This window comes from Pteronotus mesoamericanus, unplaced genomic scaffold (genome assembly GCF_021234165.1).
Source record: "Pteronotus mesoamericanus isolate MK-2021 breed Mesoamerican mustached bat unplaced genomic scaffold, CSHL_Meso_final scaffold_99, whole genome shotgun sequence".
Classification (NCBI taxonomy): Eukaryota; Metazoa; Chordata; class Mammalia; order Chiroptera; family Mormoopidae; genus Pteronotus; species Pteronotus mesoamericanus.
Genome location: NW_026555330.1, coordinates 4,020,378 through 4,041,054, shown reverse-complemented (window position 1 = coordinate 4,041,054; position 20,677 = coordinate 4,020,378). Strand labels below are relative to the sequence as shown.

Sequence of the window (20,677 nt, the reverse complement as noted above, 5' to 3'; positions counted from 1 at the left end):
GGGGAGGTGAGAAGACCTTGCAAGCGGGTGTGTGGAAGGAATACAGCAAACAGGATTCCCTCACTGATGCAGAGCAGTGAGGAAGGGGAGAATTAAGGATGACTCCAAGGTTTTAGCATCCAGTTGGACAGAGGTGTGATTCACTGAGATGGAGAATACTGGGAAAGAAGCAGATTTTAAGGGCAGAATCAAATAGTTTGTATGTACCAGGTATTGTGGCAAATACTTTACATGGATTATCTCACTTACTGCTCATACTAGCCTGTGAGAACCGTTGTTTTTTTGCACAGAGGAGGAAACTGAGGTCGCATATATATATTTGCCTAGGTGAATTTCAAAAACCAACCCATCAACCAACCAACAAATTCACTTTAACACTGTTTTACCCAGATTACATCACTTTAACCTAGAACATCTCAAAGAATGTTAATGCAACTGAGATTAAACTTTTAATATTAGAGCAGTTGAAATAGTTTATTAACTAGCTAGCATTTCAAGGTAGATTTTTCTAGAAGGATATTGCATATAAAAAAAGATTTTTCCATAATCCCTGGATTTGTTTATCACAAAAGGAATATTATTTGGGGATTGAGTGTAACTTTCTCAAACAAGTATGCAAAATTCCAGATATGCCATCCTGTTTGTTTATTCCATTCCCACTTACTCAGGGATAACTAATGTCAACATTTAGGGCACATCCTTCTAGAATTGTTTGTGGCATTCCAACTTACAGTATTTCAGTTATCTAGACACAGGCCTGGCCCCTCAAGAGTGTGTGATGGAGAAGGGAAGGCCTTTCTCTCGCCTGGTAGGTAAAGGTGGAGTTTGGCCTGGCAGTGAGGAGGTGGAGTCATGGGTCTTGTGATTTTCCAGTGGGATGGCACTTGCCTGGAGCCACCGGCTGTTTGCTGGGCTGCTCTGAGTGCTGGGCATCTGATGTCCATGCTCCTGGAGAGCAGTTCCCTCCTATAGCTTATTAGCAGGCAGACACATCTGTTCTGTGTCTACACTCCAGAAACCAATAGAAAGTTGGTCTCGTGGAGCCGTGATCTAGCTTGACAACAGAAGACAGTGGTTGCTGTTGGATCCCATCCAATCCCTGCAGAGGTCAGGTTTTGACCCAGAGCCTTCTGGGGCATACAGAGGGCAGGCTGGTATTGTTCTTTATGATTAGTTGTGTTGTCTCAGTTGGAAAGAAGAAATCTATGAAGTCTGGTTGCAGAATTCTCAAGTCTGGAATTCCGCCCACATATGGAAAACAAGACCCACTCAAGGAAACAATGCCACTGTGTTTGTCACCCACATACTTGAGGATCTGACTATAGAGCATAATTTGCACTTTATCTGAGCGCTGTTCACCTGAGACTGACAAAGAGCTGTCACCAAGCCGAGTCACAGCCAGACCCCAGGCAAGTAGCTGTGGCAGCGAAGTGGCTGCTCACTGTCTAACTGGAAACACATCCCTGCCGCTGGCAGGAGTCCCATGTTCACTGCGATGTTTGGATACTTATCAGCAATAAGATGTTTTATTTAATAATATTTAGACAATGAATGTAAGAACATAAACAAGTTAATTATTTCAACGTTAATAAAGAAAACATCCCTTCATCGCCCGACCACATGCATTTATTTCAGCGGAGTAATCGGATAACCCCGTGCTGACTCTAGGAAACCTTGTTACGTGGGCAGCATTGCACTTCACCTTGCCCTTCTCCAAAGGCTGCCTCTCCACTGGCCCCCACGGTACATGCCTTCCCCATTCTCTGGCCTTTCCATCCTCACTCAGGGCCTCTCTCCTGGGGCCCTTGGGGGCTTCCCAGGGTCAGGCTGCAGCTGGGCCACATGGAGCCCTTGTGCGAATTAGCTAAAGGTGTCCTTTTCTCAGGCAGCGTCAGCTCCGCGCCAGGGGGAGGGTTTGGACAACAGAGCCCTGCCTCATCCCCTCGGCTTACAAGATACAGCTCGCACAGATGCCATGGAGATGGCCCATAGCCCCCCTACCGCCGAATGGACAGGGCCGGCCCTCGGACTTCCTCACTGACTGCAGTGTCCAGCCCCGGCCCCCACATTACTGCACAGGGCCAGAAGGTCAGCAGGGTCAGCAGACACACGGGGCTCCAAGGCAGTGTCAGGAAAGGAATGGGGAGGGGATGTAGCTTCTCTGCAGGGCAGCCGGGGGCCTGTTTTCCCATCTACCTGCCTTTTGTCTGCATTACGGGGGGTGGCTTGCCCTGCGCCAACCTCTTCCCTCACACCTGTGATCTCCAGCCGCCCTCTCTCCTTTGTCTCCTCTGCACTCTAAATACACAGCACCTGCAAACGGCAACCACTCCAGCATCACCAGCTCCCAGCCCTGGCAGCCCACCTGCTGGCCCCTACTCTCCGGAACACACCCCCTTCAGGGAGCCTTTCTCCCCGAGCCCTGAGCTCCTCCCCAACTGAGGGTGCAGCTTGATAATCTGAGAGTGAATTCAGGTGTAGGTGTTAGAAGCTGGTAATGCCACCGGGTCACTCTTGGGTTTGCTTTTAAGGAAAGCCTCTCAGAGACTCACTGTCTCCTGGGTGGTGGTGCAGAGAGGTGGTGAGGGAGGAGAATGTCGGGGAACTTCCCAGGACCCCCTCTGTCAGCCTCTGCATGGTCACTGAGAATCCTGGCGTGGAGACTAACTGATGTCACTCAGCTTTCAAGTCTGAATAGAGGTCAAGCTCATGCAGGGTTAAGCTTGTAGAGCCTGGTGGGGGTGGGGTCCTTCCCTGGCCAGAATGGCTAGTCTTGCTTGGTGAGAGTCCCTGGCTCCTGCTCAGGAGCTGAGAGATGATCAGAGGGAAAGGGATAATTCTGTTGACTTAGAGAGCTCAGCTTCTCTTCCCCACCAGACTCCATGGCTGGTCTGTTCCCTCAAGATCCCCTGTCTCCCCGCCCTGCCTGACTGCCTCGTGGGCACCCTGCGCCACTGTCCACCATCACTGTTTGTTCCCCCGCGTTCTGTGTGCACAGCACACGCTCCACACACACAGGTGCACACGTGCCCTGAAACAAAGATGCTTCCAGTACAAACCCTACCTCTGGGATGCCCACCCACTCTTGCTTCCTGCCAGTCTTTGTAAGAGCTCAAAACTTTCTCTTCCTTTGGCAAATCTCTTCAGAGAACCAGGGAGGTGTAAGTGCTCCTGCCACGGCCAATTTCAGTGGGAGGGCAAGGTCCGTAGACTGCATTGTTTTTAAACTTGATCAAATTGTATATATTGTGCGCTGTATAGATTGTGCGCTCTGACCTCCACTCACCTGGTGTTTCCTGAGCCTAGAGGCCGCCTGGGGAAAACAGTGGGGGTGCCATCTCCTGCTCTTGTGCCCTCAGCCGGGCGTCAGCCCTAGTTCTCGTGCCCCGAGCAGCCCGAGTTATATTAAGGAAGAACAATGTCAGCCTGGCGGCCTGAGCCAGGCCCCGAATTCCTGAGGGGTCAAAGCCCGGCTTGAGAGCTGCCTGGCTGAGTGTCTCCTCTAGCGCTGGGCAGGCGTGGGCGGTTGATAAATATCATTAGATGGCAAGGGGTAGAGGAGATGGCAAGAAAGGACTCTTTCTTAGTTGCTTGCTACTAACTTGCTGGGATGCCCTGGATCCGGGGGGAAGCCAGATGACCCAGGGTCTGAAATAAACAGCCCCAGGGCCTAGGTCCCTGTTGACAGTGCCTTTCTTCTGGAAATAGGTCCTTGATCGAGTTTCTGCAGCGAAGGAGGCATTTGGCTTAAAGGGCAGGGTCTGTGCTGCCCACAGCCAGGAAGCAGGTGGAATGTACGCAGCCTGTGCTGTGCTGGGCAATGACTCTCCAAAGGCGGGGGGTGGGAGTGGGTCAGCCTGATTTATAGCATCTCTTGCTGTCTGAGGTATAAGTACCCCCACCACAGCCAATTTCAAGCTACCAGCATGACCTCACCAAGTGTGGATTTGGGAAGAGAGGTTCACAATGGAGCAAGTGTGAGCCCATATGCGTTGTTGTTCCAGCACACGGCTGTCCAAAACATTTTCCAGGATGAGCAAGGAAGATTTCCTTTTATCTTTGGGACATCTCTCCTCCTCCTCCTGTCTACCTTTTGGATCTCAAATGAACCATGCCTTCCTCCAGGAAGCCTTCCCTGCCTTCCTAATATACCCTCTCGAACAACATGTGCACGTTTCTCCTACAGCGCTGATCAGAGTGGAGGCTTCCCTTGACTTTGTGTGGCGATTGGTCACTGTCTTCCTTACTAGCCTGTAAACCTTGTGAGAGAGGGAACTGTGTATGGTTCTTGTCCACCCTGTGTCACCCGTGCCTGGCCCAGCTCCTGGCACACGGCTGGTGCTTGATAAATAACTGATGAGAGAAAGAAAGAAAGAAAGAAAGAAAGAAAGAAAGAAAGAAAGAAAGAAAGAGACCTGAGCTGGGCCTTGCTGCTAACTCTGATTTTAGGTAAGGTACTTCATCCACGAGTTTTTCGGTTTTCTTTCCTCCTTCCTTCCACCATCGTATATTTTAAAAAGGACTACGTACTTTCCCATGATTTGTTCGACGCTAGGATTCTATGGATCTTTGAGTCAGAATGGTTGGTGTGGGTCTTGAATGTCTGCAGCTGCCTCAGCAGTGTCTCTACTTTGTGTGTTTGCGCATGCGCACGTGTGTGTATGTGTGGGTATACCTGTGCGTGATGGAGGGTAAACGGGCAGACAGAAGCAGCATGCAGAAGGGGAGAAAGAAAGTTTTATAATGATAGGCTTTCACATCCTTTTCATGTCCAAGGCTACCAGGTCATAGAAGAATCTATCAGACCCTGTGGTATTACATTCATTTCAGTGATTCTTTTCCCAAAAGGCTAAAGGCTTCCTTGAATTAAAATGGGAGTAAAAAGTGCCAATCAGCTTGTAAGTCCCTTGTGGGCAGGTCTAAGTCTTAAATGCCCTCAATGCAGCCAGTGCCCAGGACAGTGCAATGCAGTGAGAATGCGATCAAAACGACTGAATACTTAGCTTCAAGACAGACCTCACCTTGGCAGTAAGAACTGCTTCTAATGAACAATTTTAGTGGGACCACAAGTTCCTCTAGTTTTATATGTTTGCTTAGGAACATATGGGCAGAAACAGCCTCAGAGCATTTTATACATTTTGATAGCTTTGATCATAAATGAGACAACCCTGCAATTTCCTCCTCCCTGAGTCCAGGCAAGCTAGAGGGCTCTTGTCTCTGGGAGTTCTTTTCTGTCCCCGTCCAGCACTTTCTGGCTAGGCCAATGGCAAAAGCTGAGTTCTGGGCCCCTTTCCCTTTTGCTGGTTGCTGAGTTAACTCATTTCAGAGGCCATGGCGTTGTTGCTTTTGTGACCATCCCAGGAATGAGAGGTGAGAGCCAGGCAGGACCACCCCCAAGGCCCCTAGTAAGAAAGGAAAGGAACTGTTGTTCCCTGTCTGTGCACATCATGGCATTGCCTTTAAATGCAGCAGAGCAACGTGGAGGCCTTGAGGAGAGGATCCCAGAAATCTCTGGGAGTGACTTTTAGCTGCCTGTAAATGCCCTGTGATGGGAACAGACCCTTGGGGTGGGGGACAGCTGTCCCAGCCCCAATTCGGGCACAGTGGGCAGGAGCCCAGGTTGGGCCTGGCTGCGTAGGAGTCTGACCTGCGTAAAGAGTTGATCAAGGACCCCACATGGGGAAGACAGGTTGTGGCAGTGACGGATAACGAGAACACTAAACTCTTTTAAGTTAACCATTTTATAAGCGTTATTCTATTTAATCATTGCAGCAGCCTTATTATTACCCCCAGTTTATAGGTGGCTTAACTGAGGCTTATCCCACACATAAGCACTAAATCAGAGTGATACCATGACACTGAACTTGTGCCTTCCTCGTCTAGGGATTTCCTCCCTGTGTCTTACACCCCATTTTCCTTTTCTCTCACTTTACAGAGGACTCAAGCTCCAAAATATTCCCATGAGTCATTGACTGCTGTTTGAAATTTTACCCTAAGATTTTACTGATATAACGAGAATAGCTGCCATTTGTTGAGCAGCTTTTATACGCCAAGTACTGTGCCGTAACATATATTCTCTCATTTAACCGCTACTTTATAAGGATGTATTATTATTATTATTATTATTATTCCAGTTGTACAGTTCAGGAAACTGAGAATCAGAGGGAGTTTATATAAAGCATTTCAAGTCACACAGCCAGTAGGAAGAGAGGCCCAAGGCTAGTCTTTTGCTTGCTCTGTTGCCTCTGAGGGGTCCACTGCCTTCTGACCAAATTTCGTGACTGCTAAAAGCATCGACCCCTGGGAGAAGCAGCAGCCTGAGTCTTCATCATCTGTGTAGTGCTTATGAATGAAGGGTCAGAGGTCACTCTTTGGTGGAATAGAAGTTTGGGAGCATCAAACCTCTGTATACCAAGAAGAAGACCTATGATCAAGCAGGGCCCTGTGACAAGTTGGCAGACAGGCTTTGTGAAAAAAAAAGTCGAAGTGGCATGCCAGCAGCTCTCTGAGGAAGCAGAGGAGGGTGGCCAGAGAGGGGCTGTTTTATGGCTTCCGGGGCTGTGTGGCCGACACCTCATCTCCTCAGCCCTACGAGAGGCACACAGGGCCCAGGCAGCTATGAGAAGATGTCTGTGGGAGACCCATGTTTCTATGGACTGAGTCAAGGCTAAATTAAACATTAGGGTAATCCACCACATCTGAATTTCATTACCATTATATCATTCTTCAGACCTTGTAAATGTTCATAATGATATTTTTGGTAGGTTGGAGTAAGCTGTCTACATTTGAGGTGTATTACTTTAAACCTACATTTATAGACTAATAAAATGAGGTATTGGCCAGCTTGTCTCCTGTAGTCATATCCTCAGAAGTATCCAGGCAGCAAAATGAACCAGGGTTATGAGTAAGTGTCCTGTGGTGGCCCTGAGGGCACAGACCCTAAAATGGCCATACTGTGTCATTTGATGGAGATGTGGCGATGACCAGACCTTTGGCCTCAGGCTACTAAAGACTTAGGCTGCTGCTTCTCCAGGCATCTGAGACCAGGCATGCCCCTCCCAAGGGAGACTCCATGAGCTGTATACCTTGGAAATCTGAGACCGTGGAAAAAAGATCCACGGTCTGCACTGCCCCCCTCCCCCCAATCCATCTCCCTCAAGAACTGGACATCAGCATCCTTATGGTGAGGTGGCACTGGGGGCTGACCTGGGACGGGGTGCATACCCACTCATCACTTGGCATGCGCTAAACATGGACTACACATGGTCTCATGAGGCATTGCAAGAATTTTTTTTTTTTAAAAACTGAAGCAAAGGGCCAATATTTGAGAACAGGTCAGTGTTTGGAATCAAGACTCTCTTGGAACCACGACTTTCCTAATTATCTCACATAAAACCAGTTCCAAACAGGCCAGTGTGTCTACTCAGGACAGCCTCTGCCTGGATGCGGGAGAGGTTCCGTGTTACCCCTCACTGGCCTTTCTAGTGCCCCTGAACCGACTCCCAGCCCCCTCATTGCTCCTGGAAAACTGATGGCGGAAGGCCCCCCCAGCTCCCTCCCCAGGTGCTGCCATGAGCCTCGGGGTACGTGACTGAGAGGTTCTCCCCTGGAGATGGAGAACCTCTCAGTCACTCACCCTGGAGAGGTTCTTCCCTCTGGGCCCCTCCCTCCCTCCCTCCGTCTCTCCGTACTGGGCTCCGCTCTTGACTGGCATCAATCCCAGCCTCGATTCCTCCATCCTGCTCCTGCATTCCCCCCACTCCCCTCTTTCCTGACTCCTCTCTTCGATCACACATCTTGGACCTCTGAGACCTCCAGCTTTGCTCTCTATCCTGCTGCACACTGAAGTCCACAGCTGGCTCTGCTCTACAAGAGGGGCCCTCAGGTACATCCACGCTTGAGAGGAAGCCAAGCCTCTAAAACCCAGCTCCACTTTGGGGACAGCTTAGCCGCGGAGACAGGGACTCCAGAAACCTGCAGCGCAACCCATGGCACACCTACTCCAGAAAGCATTCCCCCAGCCCCTGCATCCCACTAATCTCCTTTCCTAACCTCTGTAGTCTCCATGCCTGTGCCATACTTATCGACTAGTCATTTGTTCAACAAATACTCATGGAGCTCCCCCTATGTGAGGAAGCACTTGGTGAACACAAAAGTTCCTGCCCTCATTCTTATCACAAGAAAACAAATAACAGAACAAAGTACTATGCAATAAATAAAGTTGGGTAAGGGAAGAGAGTCTACTGGTGGCAGGGTTTGGTGGGGCCAGGGACAGACATTTTAAATTAGGCTATCATCTGAGCAGACCTAAATGGTGAGCATAAGCATAAGCTAACCAGCTGAAGAAAATGTGTGGGTAGGAGTGTCCCAGACAGAGGAAACAGCATGTGCAAAGGCCCCAAGACAGTCGCAAAATTAGTGTGTCGAAGGCATAGCTATCAGGTCAGCGTGGCCGCCGTTGAGCAGGCAAGCATGGTACAGGGTGTCAGGGCCAGATCCTGTCAAGGCGGAGCTTCTCCACCTCAGCCCTGCTGACACTTCGCGCCAGATAACTCTCTGCTGTCGGAGGGCAGGGGGCTGCCCTCCGCATTGTAGAGTGTTTAGCTGTACCCCCAGACTCCACTCAACTACGTGCCAGTTTCACCCTGCCCCCGACACATACATACGCACATATACTTGTGACAATGGAAAATGTCTCCAGTTGTTGCCCAGTGTCCCCTAGGGGGAAAACTTCACTCCAGTTAAGAACCATGGAAATAAGGCCATGACGAGAATATCGATTTCATTCTACGTGTGATGAGAAGCCGCTGGAGGGTCGAGGGCTGGGCAATACTGTGACATGCTTCACATTTTTAAAAGGGCACTCTGACTGCTGGTGGGTTAAAGGGCTGGGAGGGAACAAGAATGGAGGCAGAGATACCCATGGGGACGTTCCTGTAGTCGTCCAAGTGAGAGGGGACAGTGGTTTGGACTCGGAAGCAGTCGTGGGATGGTGGGAAGTGACTGGATTCAGAATTTACTTGGAAGCCAGCAGAACTTGCTTGGGAGTTGGCTAGGAAAGGGGATGAGGGAGGCAGAGTCAAGGATGGTTTCCAGATTTGGGGTCTGAACAACTGCGGGAATAATGATGTCATGAAGACTGAAATAAGACTTGAAGGATACAGGGGCTAGCAGAGGGAACGCCTGCTTGAGTGTGGCTGGTAGGGTAATAATATGGGTGTGATGAATTATAGTTTTAATGTGAACATTTCACCTAAAATGTCATATGGTGTGCTTGAGTGGGATATTGTTATATTATAGAATCGCATCCTTCTTATTTTGTAATAAAAGATTTTATAATTAAAAGAAACGTTATTTATGCTGGACCCTATAGTTTGGTGGTCAAAATTCTCCATGTGAAATGTCCATTAAATACCCAAGTGGCCACGGATATTTGGATGGATATTTAGAAGTCGTCAATCGGACTTAATGCCTGGGGAGCATGAGGTCACCTAGGAAAAGAGTGATACAGCCAAGAAAGGATTCTGGGCTGGGCTCCTGGCCACTCCAGTGTTTCAAGGTCAGGAGAAGAGGAGGCTGGCAAAGGGGCCAGAGGTGGAGGCCGGCGAGATAGAGGGCACTTTAGGAGAGCTTCGGGTCTCCAGGGCATCCTGGCGCTGGAACTCCATCTGCCTTGGACTGTCCTCAACCAGGTCACCCCCACGTAATCGGGGGGCTACTCGGGCATTCCTTTGTGTTCAGCATCAGCAACCACGCTAAAAACAGGTCCTAAACAACCAAAAGACTTCACAGAAGTCACCTTGCTTGATCCTAACACAGGAAGTGCCATTAGTCCCATTTTACAGCTGAGGGAACTGACCACCAGGGAGCTGTAGCCCCCTGCCCTCAACCTCGCGGTTCAGCCCCTGTCCAGGGTCTGGCACCCGCAGAGTCTGATTCCACATTCATACTCCTTCCACAGTGCCCTTGGCTTCTGCCTCCAGGGGCCCACTCAGTGCCGAGCACAGGCCTCCTGCACGGAGTGGGCAGGCAGGAGCGTGGGCCTCTCATGTAGGGCAAGTGGCTGTCCGAGTCCCTCAACCACCGAGGGCAGAGCCGGCACTGGCACCTGGAGTTTGATACTCCTTGCCCGGGGCCCTCACATCTTACCTCTTACGTATAGCCAAGGTGTTTCCCAGCTGGCAACCACATTCAATTCAGCATGCCATCCAGTACCCAAGCGCGATATTATTTTTCTCATTTTACTGATGAAAGACCAGAGGCTCAGAGAGGTTCTGTGATTGGCCTGCATTACCCAGTGAGGAGAAGGCTGAGCCCGGAATCAGTCCTGGCTTCCTGAATTGCAGTTGAAATCAATGATCCATACCTGACTTAATCATTATCTTTCTTACACAACAACTTTCCCAATCCATAGAAGAAACAAGCTTCAGACAGGTTTGTGGAATTCTCCCAAGCACAAGTATTGCCAGCCCAAATTCTGTCCGTAATCAAAGGGTTGAAGTGACCAGAGGTGAACATTTAAAATTATTTTTTTTCCTTAATCATAAAGGTGCTTTAAAAAGGACCTTTGAAACATATTCCACTTTCTGACATGTCCTGCTCTTTTTTAGTAAAATTCAGAACAACAATACTTAAAAGCCCCACCCCCAAAATATTTTCTTTCATTTCTAAGATACAGAGATGCTGACGCATGGCCAGGAAATCTGGAATCAGGTTTTGATGTATGACCTCCTCAAAAAGGAAAATGAAAACATTTCTAAGTGTTCACACTTTCCCCATCAAAGGACAGACACAACACTTGAACCCAGATGAAAAGAAAGGTAATTCATTTCATGCCTAGGAAACATTCTTGGTGGTGTGTCATGTCTGGGGACAATTGATTCCATTTGTCATTGTGAGTTTCAGAAGGGGTAGAAATATGCTCAACACCCCCCACCCCCACAACCCCGCTTTCTGAGCATAGAAAAAGTAAGCTGGCACTTGCTTTTTCCTTAAAAATAAACAGGAAAACAAACCAAAAACTCCCAGGTGCAACAGTGATGAAGTCAAATAGCCTCTTGGCTGCTTTGCTTGCGGTCCACTCAAGTTCAATATAGTCCACCTGCCTGGAGGGGAAGGGGCTGGGTATGATGTATCAAATGTCCTTCTTCTGCTATAAATGTTATTTAAAGTGAGCAACTGGGCCGGTGACATGAATTTTACAGGGATGAGTGGCATGAGTGGGGGAGAGGAGAAAAGGGTACTCAGAGTAAATGAAAGCTGTACTAGAACCAAATCCATTCTCTCCCCTTCTGCCCCACTGCCTGGCAGCCTCAAATAGAGATGTCTTCATGGCCTAGAAAGGAGCGTTAAATCTTGGGTCTGGACTGGAATCCAGCATTTGAGGAGATGTCACTAATAATCCTCTTTGAGTCTCGGTGGTGAAAACGGGGCCCCGTGGGAGGGCGTTTTATGAGCAGAGAGTTGGAATGAACCCCAGGGGAGCATGGGAAATACAGAAGAGGGGAAAAGGTGACGCTTCCTCATTAAAAAAGAGGCAGGCAGTTTGTCATTGCTGATCTGTCTTCAGGGAATGCATTAGCCAGGCTCTCAAGAAAATTGGGCCGTGTCACCTTCGTGGCCCCCTCCTGGTGTGGGTCACTCTTTCACATACCCTCCCCGGGAAGGGAAGGGAAGGGAAGGTCTGTGGTCAGTGACGGGTTGTGGCTGGGATGAGGTCTGCAGCGGGGAAGGTGTCAGCCGCAGGGTCCACACTAGGGACCTTCACGCCGAAGGGGAGAGACTTAAAGCCTCCACGCTGGGGCAGCCTGGAGCCTCCCGCAGGAGAAAATGCTAGGCCCCCTGCTCTGGGCAGGAACTTCTTAAGAATTTGACAATGTCAACACTTTAATGGTATCTTAGCCCTGTTGTCCTTATAAAAATATACTTCGGGGAAAGGATGTGATTTGTGGGAACAGAAGTTCCCTCCAGAGTGACTGCACCCTCCCGAGGACCAAAGCACTCATCCCAGTCGCAGGCCACGAAGGGCAGCGATGCGCCTCTGTCGTTCCCAGGGACGGAGGGGGTGTCTGTGCCCCTTGGACAGCTGCTGTTGTGGTCACGTCTGGGGACCGGAATCATACAAAGATGGCTTTGCAAGCACGAAGTGGGAGAAAGAGGGAATAGAAGGTGGGAACAAAGACAAGATATGCTTATTGTTGTTTTGCTGGGTTTGCCAGAGAAACAGCAGACCTCAGGGATAAAAGCATTCAGGGAAGTCATAGTTCCGATGAGGTGGAGTCATCCCTAAGAAGATGAAGAGGGAGGAGGAGGAGTGGAGAACGCGGAGTAAAGGGGGAGGAGAAGGGAAGGACAGACGATGCAGCAGCTCTGCCTGAGGGTGGCCCTGGTGGCAGGCATGGCACCAGGCCCGTGGCTGGTCAGCCCGTGCACCAGGCCCCTGCAGGGGGCAGTCAGCCTGACCCGGCAGGTGGGGACGCCGATGCCGGGGGAGCCGAAGTTACCCAAGATCATACAACTAGGAACCACGGAGCTGGCTTTGAACCCCCAGTGTTTCTGGCTTCGGAGCTATGCCTTTTTTCTAAACTATGCTGTCATCTATGCCAGTAGCTTTTAAGCGTTTTTAAGCATGACTCACAGTGAAAAAATACATTTTTCATCATGCTCCAGTTTGCACATGTATATGTGTAATATATATATATACAACTGAAACAGAAGTTTCATGAATACTTTCCCTATTTACATGCATCACATTAATTTTTTAAAATTTTACTCTCTTCTCATTGAGAGAGAGAAAGAATAGTAAATTAATTTCACATCTCCATAATGGGCCTCAAAGTGTACTTTGAAAAACATTTTCTTTTCCTCTAGCCTATGGCAGTCAATTTGAAGTGTTTTCAACTCCCTGCTTGATCTTTTTGGACGCTGGGCAGCATCTTTGCTTCTGAGGCATGCTGCTAATTGTGCTCTCTGGACCATCCCTCTGGTAACGGGCCATCATTAATCAAATATTTCAGAAATTACAAATATCCAACAAAGCATTCACTTGGAAAAGAATCAGTCCAGGAAACCATCCAGAAAACATAATCGCTGATCTCAGGCACCAACTAGTAAAATTTGAAGCAGTTGATGCCTGCTTTCACAAAAGCAACTGTTTTCTCTGCTTTCAGAACCTAAAGGTCTCATCTGTTCTGAGGGGGCAACGCACAGTCACCCTGTGACGCTAAATGCCAAAGGAAAAGAGAAACGCAGGGGCCTGTGGGGAATCTATCAACCCACCACCAAGAGCAGGGTTGTCTTTCTTAATTTGCGGTGCGCATCCCCGGGTTCTGAAGTCGGATTGCGCTTCGGGGGCGTGTGCGTGTCTCTGCCGTGGTGTCAGTTTTGGGGGCTGATTTCGTCTCGACAGCTCGGGGCAGGGACGGGGTGGCTGAATCAGGTTTAGGTCATGGAAAGTAGAGCCCAGATCAGGTGGCTCAGCGCGACTCAGCCTGACGAGCCGCGGATGCGGTGACTTCACTCCGAGCAACGTGCACTCTAATTGAGAAAACATGTTCCTGTGATGGCCTCATGCAAAAATTCAGATTTACGGATTTTTTTTTTTAAATTCCTAAGAATTCCTTGAATATTTACTGTGCATGTCTATACAGCCTCCCAGAGTACTTGTCCTTACTGAGGAGAGTTTTGTCTTTCTGCGGTGGCCCACGTTGGGTTTTTAAAAGGGTGGGATTCTGACCAGTGGGCACAGGGACACAGACCTTGGGTAGCAGCAGGAAAAGAGCAGGAGAGGAGAAAACCTATGCTGTCTATCCTTTTCCTGGGGCAGAAAAAAGCAGTTGAGCTCAGGCTTACCAGGCACATGCTACATTCCAGGCTCTAGGCTAAGTAAGGACTTGGTAGCATTCTCTCCACTTGGCCGCACAAGTGCCCCCTGAGACTGGCCTTTTTAATTCCCTTTTACAGACGAGGAAACCAAGGTTTAGAGGGATTAAGGAATGTGGTCATAAAACTGATAAAATCTCCTAGTAAATCTACCCGCCTGCCCCCTTCTCCAGGAAGTCTTCCCGGAGGGCACCCCTTCATTCAGGCCTCTCCCTTCTCTGAGCTCTATTATAGCCATAGTCAGCAGCTCTTCAGCTTGCTCCCCTCTGCTACTGCTCCCAGTTACTCCGCTGTGGACAAGAAGGTACAAAAGCCTGCTGACAGATTTTGTTTGCTCTGCACTGGTGTTTTCAAAGTGAAAAAAATTATAGATTCAAACTCAAAGTTTTGACTTTTCTTGAAAAATTGCAAGATCTGGCCACATTGGACCTATAACCCTGCAAATTTGATGGGGCAGACTCTATGTCATTTACCACAGGCCCCGCCAGCCTACGGCCTTGTCTCATTCGCATGACCTGACAAGCCCCTAACACTACTTGAATTTTGGCTCCTGAGCTTCTTGGGCAGTATCATGATTTACACTGATCATGATTCCCCTACTGTGCCCGGTCGCCTGGTTAGCAAATTAATGAAGATGCTAACTGGGAGAAGGGAAATCAATCCAGCAGTCTGAGAGCAGGTGGGCCTCCCCCCCCCAGTGGGATGGGGACTGTTCCCCACTTTAAGCACAGGTTCTGTGAAATTCAGCAGCAGCTGGTAAGCCCCTGACCCTAGGTGTGGGAGATGACAAATGGTCTGCTACCACAGGAAAGTTCACGGCCTCCTTCGTCCTTCTCTTGTCAATTCGGTAAGATTAAAAAAAAAAAAATCCTAAAAACACCAGTTGTTAGAGGAGGAGGAGTTGTTATGCGGGGTAAGGGACCAAAACACTCTGAAAGTTGCCAGTACAAATGGCCATCCTCAAGAAATGCCTTATTTAGAGAACATTGCATAACATCTCTGAAATAAAAGTCTGCGGAGAAGTTCGCCTCTGAAAGAAAATTACAGGAGCATATCCACGAGTCTCCTTTTACCCAGATATTATGAGGCAAAGAAAATTCAGAAGATGAAGTGTTTGGTTAAAATTCTATCAAAATGAGAGTGTAAATCGCAGAAGGTCAAAATACAGACATAAAAAAAAATGTAAAGATGATATTCTCTGACCTGAAGTGAATGGCATCAAGAAAGGGTCCACTCAAGATCAGTCCTGCCGAGGGGGGACGTGAGGGAAAGTGCCTACTATGTGCCAGGCCCGCGCTGTGTTCCAGCCACACCATCCCGCCTACAGTGCACAGCAGCCGGGCTGATGAAGGGGGTTCTGCTGTTAGCTCTGCTTTCCACAAGCGGAATCGGTGCAGAGGTGCTCTCCTCCATCCCGCTCCCCCGCTGCCCCGTCCGTCCTCTCCGCTTACCTAGTCCAGCAGCCTTTGTGCAGCGAGAGCCCAGCACGACCGCTCCTCCCTTCAAAATCCCACTCCAAATGGGGCTTGGCTCTCTTGGCATCTCCCACACCCGTGGGGATTCAACACAAGGTTGTGGTACCCCAGGGTGTTAACCCCGGAGACAGGTCTGCTCAGGGCCTAACATGGGATGGCATTTCACCATACTGGGCAAGCGAGATGTGTGAGTCACTGTGACCGCACCTCGCATCCACAGCCATGAGGGGCCGAGACAGGACCTTCCTGCACCCCCAACCTGGGCTGAGCACTCCTGGCTTCCAGCAGGTAGTCCTCTCTGGGCTCATTCTGGAACAGCAAGCAGCAAGCAGACCCTGGTTACTGACTGAAGACCCAAAGGAAAATGGAAAATCAGCCCGTCTGTACCAAACAGCAAGTACTCTGTGGTTCCTGGGAAAGCGGTTCCAGCCACAGTGGGTTGTAACTGCCCTCTGCATGACGTGGCTTCTGTGTGAAGCTTGGGCTGTTCATTCCCACTGACCTCAGAGCCAGATCCTCTCCACCTGCAGAAGTCACCAAAGGCGGTGCCAAAACCTCTCCATCTGCTTAGCCCTGTGGCAAATTTTCAGGGAAACCCTGACTGTCTGACTCTGACTAACACTACTGCTAATAAAAAGATTTTCCACAAGTGAAAGGGATTGGCTAAACTCTTGGGCAATTCAAAAAGCATTGGCTAGTCCTCCCTGACAGACTGTGGTATCAGACCCATCTCGGCCTCACCGAGTATCTCCTTTGGTCTCCCAGTCCTTCATTTATTTTCGCCTCATTAGAAATCAGCTCCCAACTCTACCAGCCCTACCACTTGAGTCGTTCTCTCCCTCCTACTGCTCGGGGGTGAATAGGAGTTCCTATAATATCCTCCAAAGATACTTATTCTAGCCCGTTGCCTATGAATAACCAATGATTCTAACATTTTGTCCTCCTGTGAGAGCTTGGACCAAAGGTAAGAATAATGTGAGCTGTTTCCCTGGAGAATCAACCTCGTGCTGCATGCACAGCACCCCTCCCCACCGGGGCAGTCTTGCTAGCCTACTTTTTAAAATCAAATGTCACATTATTGATGCCCATTTATTCTCACAGCTTGGACACCACGTATTAATTTGATACCAACATGCACCCACGGGGTATGAAGTGCTGTCACTGCTGCAGAGGGCTCTGCATCCCCATTCTCTCCTTCAGGGAGGGGAGCTCCCGGTACCACGGTGCGAGCCATTTAGTGAAGCGGGGAGGGTCTCCCCCACGCCCCGCGGACACCGGGACGAGGAGTCTGCCTGGGTTTTTCATACCATATGGCACAGAGGGAGGCCGCCACGCTCTGATACCACGGGTGCCTCCCCCCACTCTTACTGCATTTGTTTTTATGTGGGTCATTTGTAGTCACGCTCCATTGACAAAAGGCAAAGGATGACGCCCAGTGGGACGACAGCACTGACGTTCCTGTCAGTGGCTTCCTGGAGCCTGAAATGCTGGTTCTTGCAGGGTCAGGCCCAGGGCTGGACTTCTGGAGCCCCACCTCCATGATGAAATAGATGCTCAACGCGAGGGCCCGGAAGAAAGGACCCTGTGGGTAATTTCCAACAGAGCTCTCACCTGGGAGCAGTCATTCTTTTCCTAAGCAGTTAGCCATACACGGCATGGAGGGTTGGGGGTGGTCACCTTCGGTCATCACCCTGACTCCTGGCATTTAGTAGATAAGATAGGGACGTAAACCTCCTGCATTATGTAAATAGGTCATACTTACCCAAGATTGTGTCCAACTGCCAATAGCCCCATTGAGAAACACTAATCATTCAATGCACTTGTCCTGCAGATTGGGAAATTGGAGCCTGAGAAGTTCAGTGACTTGCTCAAGGTCACAGAGCTACTTTCCCTCCTGTCTCAGAACTCAGAAAGTCTACCCAAACACAGGAGAAAAATATCTCAGTGTTTCAATCTGATTCTTACTGTGTCATCGTCTAGGGTCAAGAGCCTCTGGAAACTCCTCAAAAACATCTAAAGTAGCCCATAGGAGAATAATAAAAACATCATGTAGCATGAGAAACTCTTCTTTATTGCATGCTTTCATTATTCTGGTCTTGGCCAAGCTTTGTGGCTGAAGGGCTATCCTCCTTCGCCGACAGTGACAATCCTTGAGCACATCCAACCAAAAGACTGTTGACCCCAAAGCCTCAGTTTCTCCAGCTGCATTTCTGCCTCAGGGCCACCTCAGGTTTACTGCCATTTAGAATTTGGGTGCTAACTGTTTCTCCTCCGTCAGGAGGCAAGGTCCCTGGGAATGGATTGGGAAAGGGTCTCCCACCTCCATTTATTTGCCTGATGCCGCCACCCTGTGCTGGTCTGTAAAAGTGGTCCATCACTGAGTTGATTTCTCAGACCAGCTAAGCCTGTAAGCTGACGGTTTAGCTGATGGTTTACAAGATCAGAGGTGCCAGCCAAAGAAAGAGAAACCCTCTGGGAATGTGTGGTTTGCTCAGTGATGTCCAGAGGTTTTAAGTGAATCCTCAACAAGCCTTCCACTGCCTCCTGAGAGCAGTGTTTGCTGCCAGCAACGGTCTCCAAGACCTACCTACTCTGGGCCCTGGAGTCCCAGGGCATGAGGTCTCCCTGGGAGAAGATGCATGGCGGGGCCTCTGCTCCCTGCTGTGGCACGGACGTCTGCTTGGCAGCTGCTCCATGCCCAGTTGGGAAGAGCAGTAGCCGTGCTTCCTTTGCAGTTTCTCTGCGCCGCCAATGCAGCTGCGTGGCAATGGGGCGCCGCACCAGTGTGCGGCAGTAGGGCAGCTCGCATTTAAAAGTGAAGTTGTGCGATTTGCTCATCGGTTTAATCTCAGTAATGATGAGAAACTTCCCTGGGGCTGCAGCCCTGCCCTGCCCTGCCCTGCCCTCCCCTGCCTTCCCCGCTGCTGTCAGCAGCTGGGGCCCCCTTCCTGGTCAAGGCACGGGTTTCTCAGAGAGACAGAGAGAGAAAGAGCGAGAGAGAACGCGAGCTCGGAGCAGGAGCATGAAGCTTCATTCCCTCCTCCCTCTGGTTCTCTTGGTGCGTGGGCAATGGGAGAAGGTGAGAACCTCACTCCTTGAGAAAGCCTAAGGGCACAGACAGTCACCAATATGAGGAGGACTGCCCTGAGCGGACCCAGCTTTCCAATTCTCTAGTGGGGCTGGGCTGCTCTAGGGGGAAGACAGCTGCCCAGGGAAGGCGTGGCACCAGCAGCAGCTCTAATCCTCTCAAGGTGCTGCCCCAGTTCTCTCAAACAGCGGCCCCACGCCCCACAGACTTTGGGGGTGCCTCCTAACACTTTCCCCTTCCAGGCTGCCCTTTTTTTTCACCTGCAAAATAATGTTGGGAAAAGCATGGGGGAGGGGTTTGGTAGCATGTGATATTAGCCACACCCCCTCCAAGGACCAAGTATGAGGAACGTTTCTTTCTTCTGTGCGCCTGAGCCCGAGCCGGCGGAGCCAGTGTCAGCGCGCCATCCCACGCCGCCGGCCCCCCAAACCCTCTGAGCCTCTAGGAACACTGCCTGTCATGGACTGACAGTGGGGTTGCTCAGGCTGACATCTAAAGGAGACTCTAGACTTTACTCTGTGGCTCTGCAGAAGGAGAAAGTTTCAGACATTCAGTAGGAAACTGTAAACACTGCGCAAGAAATATTCCCCTCCAGCAGACTTAAATGACAGCTTCAAGAGTTTGAAGACCCTGGAGATAAGTTACGGGTGGGCCCTCCAGCACGTCTCTGAACTTGCAGAATGCAGCTGGCTGCGCGCGCGTGGGGAGGAGGGGCTGGCACTGGCCGGGTGCACCCAGAGGATGGAGCCAGGGCAATTAATCAAGTGCCTTTTCTCCAGGATGACAGACAGGGCAGAGACACCCAGGAGAGCACTATTTTGGTTTCCAGCTGGGAACGTGCACTAAGTTTTCCTTAATACCCACAGCACCCAAAAGGCTTTGCAATAATACACTTTAATGCACGAAACACCCATAAATTATCCTTCATACAGTTACAACTTCTAACCTGGAGCAGCTTGGAAAAACCAGCCTAGCAAGCAGGCTCTTTTTTAATCTCTCAAAGTTCAAGCAGAAAACACCTTCCATGAGAATTTCAGAGATTGTTGTTGTTGTTGAAAGGATAAGGAAAGTTGTAATCAAACGGAGCTAAGCATCTTGTTTGTGTTGGCTCAAAGATGCCGCTCTCTGATCCCTGAGTCCTCTTTCCCCTCAGCCTGTGCTGCCTGGACCCAGGGCGCTGCCCGCCCCACCCCTCCATGCCAGCTTCTTCCACATCTGGCAGCAGACAGCTGGAGGTGAGGCATGTGGCCCAAGGAGCCCTTCCGAGCCTCGGAGCCCTCGATTCAGCGGCTCCATGGAGGTTTCTTGGTGCGCAGGCTTCTGCCATCAAGCTCCGAGGGCCCTCCCTCCCTTAGGGCTCCCAGGCCTCCAGCTACGCGCAGAAGAGCCCGAAGACTCTTGCTACACTTCTGGCACCAGATCCAGTGCGCCCTGCCCTGCTGGTCCCCTTACGCGGGGGGCAGCGCAGCACTTTCCAGACTCCGCGCACAACCCAGCCCCCGCGGTGCAGACCACCACTCCTCCGCTCCAGGCGCGCTCCCGCCCGCGCATCCCTCTCTCTCCGCTCTCCTTCGCACTCCCTCACTTGCGCACTGTCCCCTTCAGCCCTCGAGCTAATAGTCCCCGGCCGTGCAGCTACTGTAGGCGCCAGGGTGGCCTCCTGAACTTCGGGCCATTGGGAGACCAGAAAGACCGCTGCTCCCCACGACTTGCCGGCCCGCCCGCCGAGGCTCTCGCACCCACTTGGAACATTCCTCTCATCGCTGCACTTCAGCCCCTCGGGGGTTCCCGGAGGTGTTAAGCGGGGACCCGTGCACTGTCTCCAAGGGAGCCCCGCGCCGCCGGCCCTCACTCCCACGGGTGCTGCGCCCCTCCCGGGGTTCGGCTCCGGGCCGCCGGACTCACCCTACGCCGCGCTCCCCTCGGGTTCCCGGCGCTCTCTGCCGTGCAGGAGCTCCGAGCGGCTTTTACACTGCTTCTGCAATTTCTTAGCCCCTCCTCCCAGACTCCTCCTCACTCCAAATCCGAATCCGGCACTGCAGGCCCCCCCCGCTCCAGCCCGAGCTCCGCACCTGTTTGGGCTGCGCCGATGTCCCCGGAGGAAGGGGTCTTGGAGACTAGCGATCAATCGCTCCCTGTAAGTCTGGCTCATCTCAGCCAGGGAAGGGTTCAAATCCCAGAGGTCAAATGGAAGCGCTCCTGGGTCGAAGGGGCCATGCGAGCCGAGCACCCG

The 20,677-nt window shown here is 50.7% G+C and overlaps 1 protein-coding gene across 1 annotated transcript in view; it reads right to left on the bottom strand.

Moving 5' to 3' along the window:
• Positions 1 to 20,409, bottom strand: part of NGF (nerve growth factor) — a 47,991-nt gene extending 27,582 nt beyond the window's left edge. Inside the window, exon 1 of the mRNA XM_054565096.1 lies at positions 20,350 to 20,409. The gene's annotated coding sequence lies outside the window, so the exon portion shown is untranslated. The remainder of the gene's footprint in view (positions 1 to 20,349) is intronic.
• Positions 20,410 to 20,677: the final 268 nt, after the last annotated feature.